The sequence below is a fragment of the Peromyscus maniculatus genome, chromosome 4 (assembly GCF_049852395.1).
Source record: "Peromyscus maniculatus bairdii isolate BWxNUB_F1_BW_parent chromosome 4, HU_Pman_BW_mat_3.1, whole genome shotgun sequence".
In the NCBI taxonomy this organism is placed as follows: domain Eukaryota; kingdom Metazoa; phylum Chordata; class Mammalia; order Rodentia; family Cricetidae; genus Peromyscus; species Peromyscus maniculatus.
The window spans coordinates 1,733,874-1,742,273 of NC_134855.1; positions in this window are offsets into that span (position 1 = coordinate 1,733,874).

Consider the following 8,400-nt stretch of genomic DNA (forward strand, 5'->3'; position numbering starts at 1 on the left):
GAATGTGGAGAACCGAGGTCAGAGATCCAAGAAAGACCCAGTAAGGACAGAATCGCAAGAGGATAAGCACAGCTGGGTGTGGCAGAAGATTCCTGTAGCCCAGCTACTTGGGAGGCTGGAGCAGGAGGAGGGCTTCAGATCGGGAATTCAAAGCCAACCCGGGCAACACAGTGAGACTCCATGAGGGGAGGCAGCTGGAAAACTGGATAAAAGACTGGGTACACAGTCTGTCTGAATCTACAGTTATCTCTGATTACTGTAGAAAAAGAAACATGTGGCGCCCACGAGATGGCTCAGGGGCTAAAGGTGCTTGCTGCCAAGTCTGATGACTTGAGTTCTGTCCCTGGGACTCACACAATGGAAGGAGAGAACCAGCTCTCATAAGTTGTCATATGATATGAGCACCAAACATTCGTCATAGCACGACAGGCCCCCATCCAATACACACAAGTAAATACACAAATGTACATTTTTAAGTTTTTAAAGAAAAAAATACATGTACTCATGTATTCAGTTGTAAATCAAAAACCAAGTCGGAGATGGAAAGATGGAAGCAGATAACCCTGACAGAGGCATCTACAGCCGGAAATACAGGACAAGAGAGGCCTGGTGTTTGGTAAGGCTGATTCTAGGAGTGCCCAGGACCAGAGAGGACAGGACCAAGGGCCATCCAGTCCAGCAGAGGAACCTGGAGCCATCATGAGTGTGAACAGGCAGAAGCTGCCCTTGCTCGTCATCGGATCTGTGAGAGGCAACACTAGATCTGAATGGCAGGGGCCGGGCACGGGGGCAGCCAATAGCCCCCTCGGAAACAGAACAGACCCCTATCTGCACACAGCACCAGTGACACTCCTTCATTGTGATTGCCATAGACAAGCCTGGTGTTCAAAAGCATCCTTTAGAGACAGACAGACAGACATTCTCAAAGCAAAGGGGAAGAAAACCAAAAAATGTCCAGCCGCTTCAAAGGGAGGCATCAGATTAAGCAGAGGCCCAGACTCACTGCGGTGGTCTGAGGAAGAATGGCCCACAGACTCGTCTACTTGGTTCCCAGTCGGTGGTTAGGACGGTGTCTCTTCTTTTTTCTTTTTTCATTCTTTTTTTTAGGATGGTGTCTCTTCACAGCAATAGCGCAGTAACACTCATTGAGAGGGCAATAGAATTAGAGCGCTCAGCTGGGGGAAGCCCTGGGTTCCATACCGTGTGCTGGGAGAGCAGCCACTACACTCCTGGGTAGAGTAAGGAGGATCAAGGTCATCCTCGGCTTCCAAGTAAGTCTAACACCAGCCTGGACCTTGTCTTCAGAATAAAAAAGAGAAAGCAACATAAGCTGAGGACTTTAAAGGTGTATTAACCTGGGAGACCGGAGAAGAAAGTGCACCTGTAATCTGAGAACAGGTTGTGATGAAATAAATCCTAAGTGATTTTGGATTTTATTTTATTTTATTTTTGAGACAGAGTTTCTCTGTGTAGCCCTGGCTGTCCTGGAACTTGCTCTGTAGACCAGGCTGATCTTGAACTCAGAGATCCACCTGTCTCTGCCTCCCAAGTCATGAGCTACCACCACCTGTCGTGATCTTGGAAATTTAAAGAACTGTTCAAATGTGAAATTCAGTACATTAGCTAAATAGTGAGATAAATATAGCTAAAGAGAAAGTTGGAAGAAATACCAAAGTGCACAGCCCCTGTGCTTCTGTTCGGGGTGGTTTAGAGACCATGTGTATGTGTAAGGGAGGAAGGAAGAGGGTTCATTGCAGACTGACTGAGCAGAACACAGGGAATACCTATCCTCAATAATCCAACAGAGGGTGGATAAATCATGCTTTGACCTCATCACAGAGTCCCATGTAACAGATAATATGAATGACCTAGAACTAATGTGCACTCAGGGATGACCTAACAAGGTGGAAAGTGTCCTCTGACCTCCACACTACACCATGGTGTTGTGTCCACGATATAGTTAAGGTATTTACAATATGATAACAAGACAAGTAACTCAACAAAAATGAGCAGGGAATTTGAAGAGAAATTTCACAAAAGACTTATAAATGGTAACAGTCATATGAAAAGATGGTTAGCTTTGGTATCATCTCATAAATACAATTAACATTATAATGAGAAGCCATAATGTAGTAAAGATAAAAGGACTGATAACACCAAGTGTTGGCAAGGATGTGGAGTGACTGGATCTCTCCTAGGTTGCTGGTGGGAAGGCAAGATTGTCCAGATGCCGGTAAAGTCATCTTACTGGGCTAAACTACATGTATCCTATAACACAGCAGGTCTATTCCAGGTACTTACTAATAAAGCATCTGTCCACACAGGGGTTGGTACACAAATGTTCATTGTTGTTCTATTCAGAATAGCCCCCCAAAGAAAGCAACCCAGATGTCCATCCTCTTATGCATGGAAAAATGAATTACTATATGGTCACAACTGAGATTACTACTCTCCAAAAAAAGGAATAAAATAATACACATAAAAACATGTCTGAATCTCAAAACTATGCTGAACGAAATGAATCAAACATAAAAGACAATGTATTTATATGGTTTTGTTTATAGAAAATTCTAGAAAAGACAGAACTATCATGACAGAAAACTATGTTTATCCAGGGCCATAGAATGAGTAGGGGTTGACTACAAAGGAGCCGCAAGAATCTGCTTGTAGTTATGGAATGACTTTATGTTTTGATTCTGATAGTGGTTTCACAATTTTATACAAGCATCAGATTCCTCCAATATCATTCTTAAAGGATTTCCATTGTAGTCAAACTCCATCCTAGTAAAAAGGGTCCGGGAGTGAGGGGAAGTGTTTTTTTTGGTTTTTGTTTTTTTCTCAGACAAGCTCTTGTTATGTAGCTGGGGCCTCAGCCTCCCAAGTGCCAGGATTATAGATGTGCATTATATCTTCCTGAAGAGGTACTTTAAAAACACAAATTATGCCAGGCAGGTGGTGGCACACATCTTTAATCCCTGAGTTCAAGACCAGCCTGGTCTACAAAGTGAGTTCTAGGATAGCCAGAGCTACATAGAGAAACCTTATCTTGAAAAAACAAACAAACAAACAAACAAAACCCCAAAACCAAAACCATAAACACACCACCACCCATGAATCACAAATGCAATACAGATGTTTTCCAGGGAGGGGGTAAGGTCCATGAATGGAGAGAAGAGATTATGGAACAAGGAAATGGGGGGCACAGAGCTTCCATTTTATTGAAAACACATGGACTCTTGAAAAGAAAGAGAGGAGGGGCTGGAGAGATGGCTCAGCACTAAAGTACATTTGTTTCTCTTGTAGAGAACCTTGTTGCAGGATAGTGTTTCCCATTAAGACTTTAAAAAGCAAAAATTCTGGAGTTATATAGGAAGCTGAGTGGTTGAGCCAGAAACTTCTGGAAGAAAGGAGGTGAAATCCATGGTTTCCTTGTGCCTAGTTCTAGAAGATGGAGGGGACTGTTACAAATACTGATGCTTGCCACATCAAGGTTAAAGATCTATGCTCAAATTCCAGAGAGAATCAGATCTGTCAGTCATTTAGCTGAGGAGATAGAGGTTTTCCACTCTCTCCATCAGAAGCCCATGAGGCCACACCCAGAGGACAGGCACGAAGCAGTGACAAGCTGCCATTCATTACAGGGACTCAGCTCTAACCCAGTTCCATCCCTGGATCTACGGAGGCCATCAGCTCCTCATCCTATCTGCCTAGGCATGGGCAAATCTCTGTCTATAGCCTCTATGTTTTGTTTTGTTGTTTTTTTTACATACAATGTGTGATATCATATCTTAAATTGGATTAATAATCAATAAAAAAGCACTGAAATAGCCCACAGATGGAATAAACACTAGAATGACAAGATGATAATTTCAAAATAATAAATATTATTAAATAAAATCACAGAAAAGGTGGACAAAATGAATGAAAGTTTTCAACTAATATTTGAAATTTCTAAGTATAATTACATAAAAATTAGAATATGTACAAAATATTGCAAAGAAAAAGATAAAAAGAGCCCAGCAGTGGCCGCACATGCCTTTAGTCCCAGCACTCAGGAGGCAAAAGCAGGCAGCTCTCTTGAGTTTGAGGCCAGCCTGTTCTACAAAGTGAGTTCTAGAACAGCCAGAGCTACACAGAGAAACCTTGTCTCTGAAAAAACCAAACCAAACAGAAACCCAAAAACAAACAAACAAGCAAAAAGATAAAAAGAAGAAGACAGAAAACTTAAAACATTTTAGGGGCTAAGGGTGTAGCTCCTGCAGTCCCTGGGTTCAATGCCCAGTGACGCACAAACAAAAGCAGCCCCCCCTCCCCGCCCCAGTTAGAGGGCTTAGTAACAGTCTACATGCAGCTAAGACCATGAAATGGGAAAGGTCAGAAGAAATAGTCAGATAGTGCAACTGTGTCATCATAGTTGTAGAGAGAGGAGAGAGAAGATAGTGTAGACAAAAAGGAGAGCTATCTAAAGAGATAACAGGAGACAGGGGAAAGCTCTGTCAGTATGGTGCTTACCCAGCAGGCACAAGGCTCTGTGTCTGGACTCCCAGCACCCACATAAGCCAGGCACAGGAGCGGACCTGTAATTGTTGATCACAAAAATAAGGTGGGAGATAACCAAGAGAGGCATCTGTCAGCGCTCTGGCCTCCACACGCAAACACATACACATGAACATGCAAAGATAATGGCTGAGGCTTTGGTTTTTGTTTTTTCAAAACTATTGGAAAAAGTAACTCAAGACATAGGAACTCCATCAAACCACAGGATGAAACATATCCTTAGAACATTAAGATGACTTTTCAGTGAAACCACCAAGGCCAGAGGCCAGTGAAATGAAATCTTTAACTAAGATCAACAGCCTGACAAGCTAGTGTGCCACACACAACAAAAATAGCCTTCAAATCTATTTGAAGTGACAGCATTTCAAGGGCCCAGCGTGATGCTGCAAGCCTTTATCCCAGCACTGGGGAGGCAGAGGCAGAGGCAGAGGGGTTTCTGTGAGTTTGGTCTACAGGCCAGTTAGGGCAGCCTAGTGAGACTCAGAAAACAAAAAAAGAAATAGATAAAAGTTGAAATCTTTCATTGTCAGCAGCCTTTCCAATTAAAGAATAGTTCCTTGCCAGGTGTGGTAGTGCATGCCATTAATCCCACCTCTCAGGAGGGAGGTGGATCTCTGTGAGTTCGAGGCCAGCTTGACCTGACTAGTGAGTTCCAGGAAAGCCAGGGCTGCACAGAGAGACCCTGCCTCAAACAAAACAGAACAATAGTACTCTAGTCTGGAAATGGTCCCAGATGGATGTATGGGACCACAGGATGGAATGAAGAAACTGGTCAATATTTGTGGCATACGTGGTGTGGGGCTTGGAACATTGGTAAAAAGGAAAATCCATGACCACACACACCACCACCAAGTTCAGATGTGGAAGCAGAGTTAAAGCACTGTAGGTTTACTGAGTGCTCCCGGGAAAGGATGAAAGGACTGAAACCTACAGTTTTGGGACAGCACCACATGGCCTAACAGCCATGAGTCAGATTCCCAGAAATAGGAGAGTAAGAAGAAATGGATCATAAGAGATGCTTGAAGAGATAATGGCTGGGAACTGCCTCCAAATTAATAAAAGACAAGAAAGAAAAGAAGGAAGGAAGGAAGGGAGGGAGGGAGGGAGGGAGGGAGGGAGGGAGGAAGGAAGAAGAAAGAGAGAAAGTTGGCTGGGTAGGTGGCTCACCAGGTAAGAGTGCTTGCTGTGTGTGAGGATCTGAGTTTGAAATTCCAGTTCTCACATGCCTGGCATGACCACACACACCTGTAAAGCCAGCATTATGTGAGGGCTGAGACAGGGGGACCAGCAGGCCTTGTTGGCGCCAGCATAGCTCTAGTTTCAGTGAAAGGCCCCATCTCAGAAGAGTCAGATGGGCAGAGCAGGACACCTGAGCTCCTCCTCTGGCCTCCTCAGGTGTGCAATGGCACACACATGTACACACAATAAATAAAAGAAAAAAGGAAAAGCAATGTCATATCCAAACTGCTTACAATTAAAGATGAAAAGAAAAACTTGAATTATAGAGGCAACCAAAGATAAAAGCCATGTTACCTACAGAAGTACAAAGATGAGAATTGAAGGAGATTTCTCAGCAGAAATGACACAAGACAGAGCCTGAGTGTCATCTCTTTCAAAGTATTAGGGGAAATGCCTGTCAACCCAGAATGATCTACCTACTAGTAAGATTATCTTTCAAACATTCAGGAAACATAATGATGGTTTTAGGCAGGAAACACAGAAAATTTATTACCACCATATTTCACACTAAAGACACAATAGAAGTTTTTAGGTACAAGAAGTTACAGACAACCTAGATCTACAGTGAGAAATAAGAATGGGAATAGCGTCAATTAAAGTAAAAATAAAATGCAATGTCTTGTGGGTTTACAACATACATGAAAGCTAAGTATTTGACAAAATAATATAGAGAATGGGTAAGAGAAGCCACGCCCAAATTCCCAAATTATATGTAATTTTACTTTGTTAAGGTTAAAACCTTCCCTTTTGAAAAAAAAAAAAAAGGGAGGAAAGTGCTGTGGGATTTTCTGTATGTCCTGTGGGAGCCCATTCTCGAGTTCCTCATGGCTTTACCCAGCAGGTCCGCATAGAGGATGATTAGGACCACGGGCCTGAGTGCAGGTGTCTGAGATGGTCTGCACTTGGCTGTGCTGGGGGATGGTCTGTATGTCAAGTTGCTCTGATTGGTCAATAAATAAAACCTGATTGGCTAGGCAGGCAGTATAGGCTGGACTAACAGAGAGGAGAAATAAAAGAACAGGAAGGCAGAAGGAGTCACTGCCAGCCGCCGCCAGGACAAGCAGCATGTAAAGTACCGGTAAGCCACGAGCTACGTGGCAGGGTATAGATTTGTGGAAATGGACTAATTTAAGCTGTAAGAACAGTTAGCAAGAAGCCTGCCCCATGGCCATACAGTTTGAAGCAATATAAGTCTCTCTGTTTACTTGGTTGGGTCTGAGCGGTTGCCCACTGACTGTGGGCAAGACAAAAAAAAAAAAACTCTAGCTACAAGACAGGAATGAGAGTATGCTGCTGTGTGAACTTTGCACTGTTTATGAAGCAGTATGACTCCGTGGTCGCTGATTCCCTGGTCCCATTAGCTTGGACAGAACATCATAGAGGCAGAAGTGTATGGTCAATGACAGGTTCTGCTTACCTCACGGCAGCAAGAAGTGAGCCAGGGGCAAGGTACTCCCTCAGGACCCATCATCTCTAGTCATCTAACTAGTTCCTCCAGTGAAGTCCTACCTCCTAAAATTTCTATAACCTCCCCAAATATCTCTACCTCATGGACACCAAGCCCCTAACACATGAGCATTTTGGAGAAGACACCAGTTTAGACTAAAACATGTGGTGATATATTGTGTACCCCAATAAAGCTTACCTAGGGATCAGAGGACAGAGCCAGCCACTAAATTAGACATAGAGGTCAGGCAGTGGTGGCACACACCTTTAATCCTGTCACTCGAGAGGCAGAGATCTGTCTGGATCTCTGTGAGTTCAAGGTCACACTGGGCTACATGAGAAAAACAGAACCAGGCAGTGGTGACACATGCCTTTAATCCCAGGAAGTAATATGGCAGGACACAGAAAGGTATATAAGGTGTGAGGAAACAGAAACTATCTTGAGGCTGAGGATTTTGTAGCAATAAGCTAGTGACTAGCTGTTCTGCTTCTCTGATCTTTCAGCTTTCACCCCAATATCTGACTCGGCTTTTATTATAAGACCTTTTAAGATTTTTGTTAAAAAAAAATACTATTCGAAATAGATCGATACTAACCAAATATATGCAATATAAGATAGGGAAAACATCAATTTTTTTTCAAAGGATCTTAAGGAACTAGGGAGGTGGTTCAGTGGGTAACAGTACTTGCCTCACAAGTGTGAGGACCTGAGATCAAATACCCAGAACTTATGTAAAAGCTGACTGTGTAGTGTGGATACCTGTAATCCAGTATCCAAGGTGAGATGTAAAGTGGGGGAGACTCACTCCCCAGAAGCTCACAGGCCAGTTAGCCTGGCCTATGCAGTGGAAAAGACAAAGAGACCCAGTCTCAAACAAGGTGGAGGGCAAGGACCAATTTCCAAGGTTGTCCTCCACATGTGTACCGTAGCTAGTATGCATGCACCTGCATTCATACATACAAAAGCATGCACACACATACATCCAGAGAATTTGAAAAATATGCTAATCCAGACACAGAGGCAGAGGCAGGGAGATCTCTGTGAATTTGAGGCCAGCCTGATCTGCATAGAGGGTTCCAGGCTAGCCAGAGCTACACAGTAAGACCCTGTCTTGAACAAAAAGTGTATGAGGGCCAGTGAGATGGTCCCATATGTAA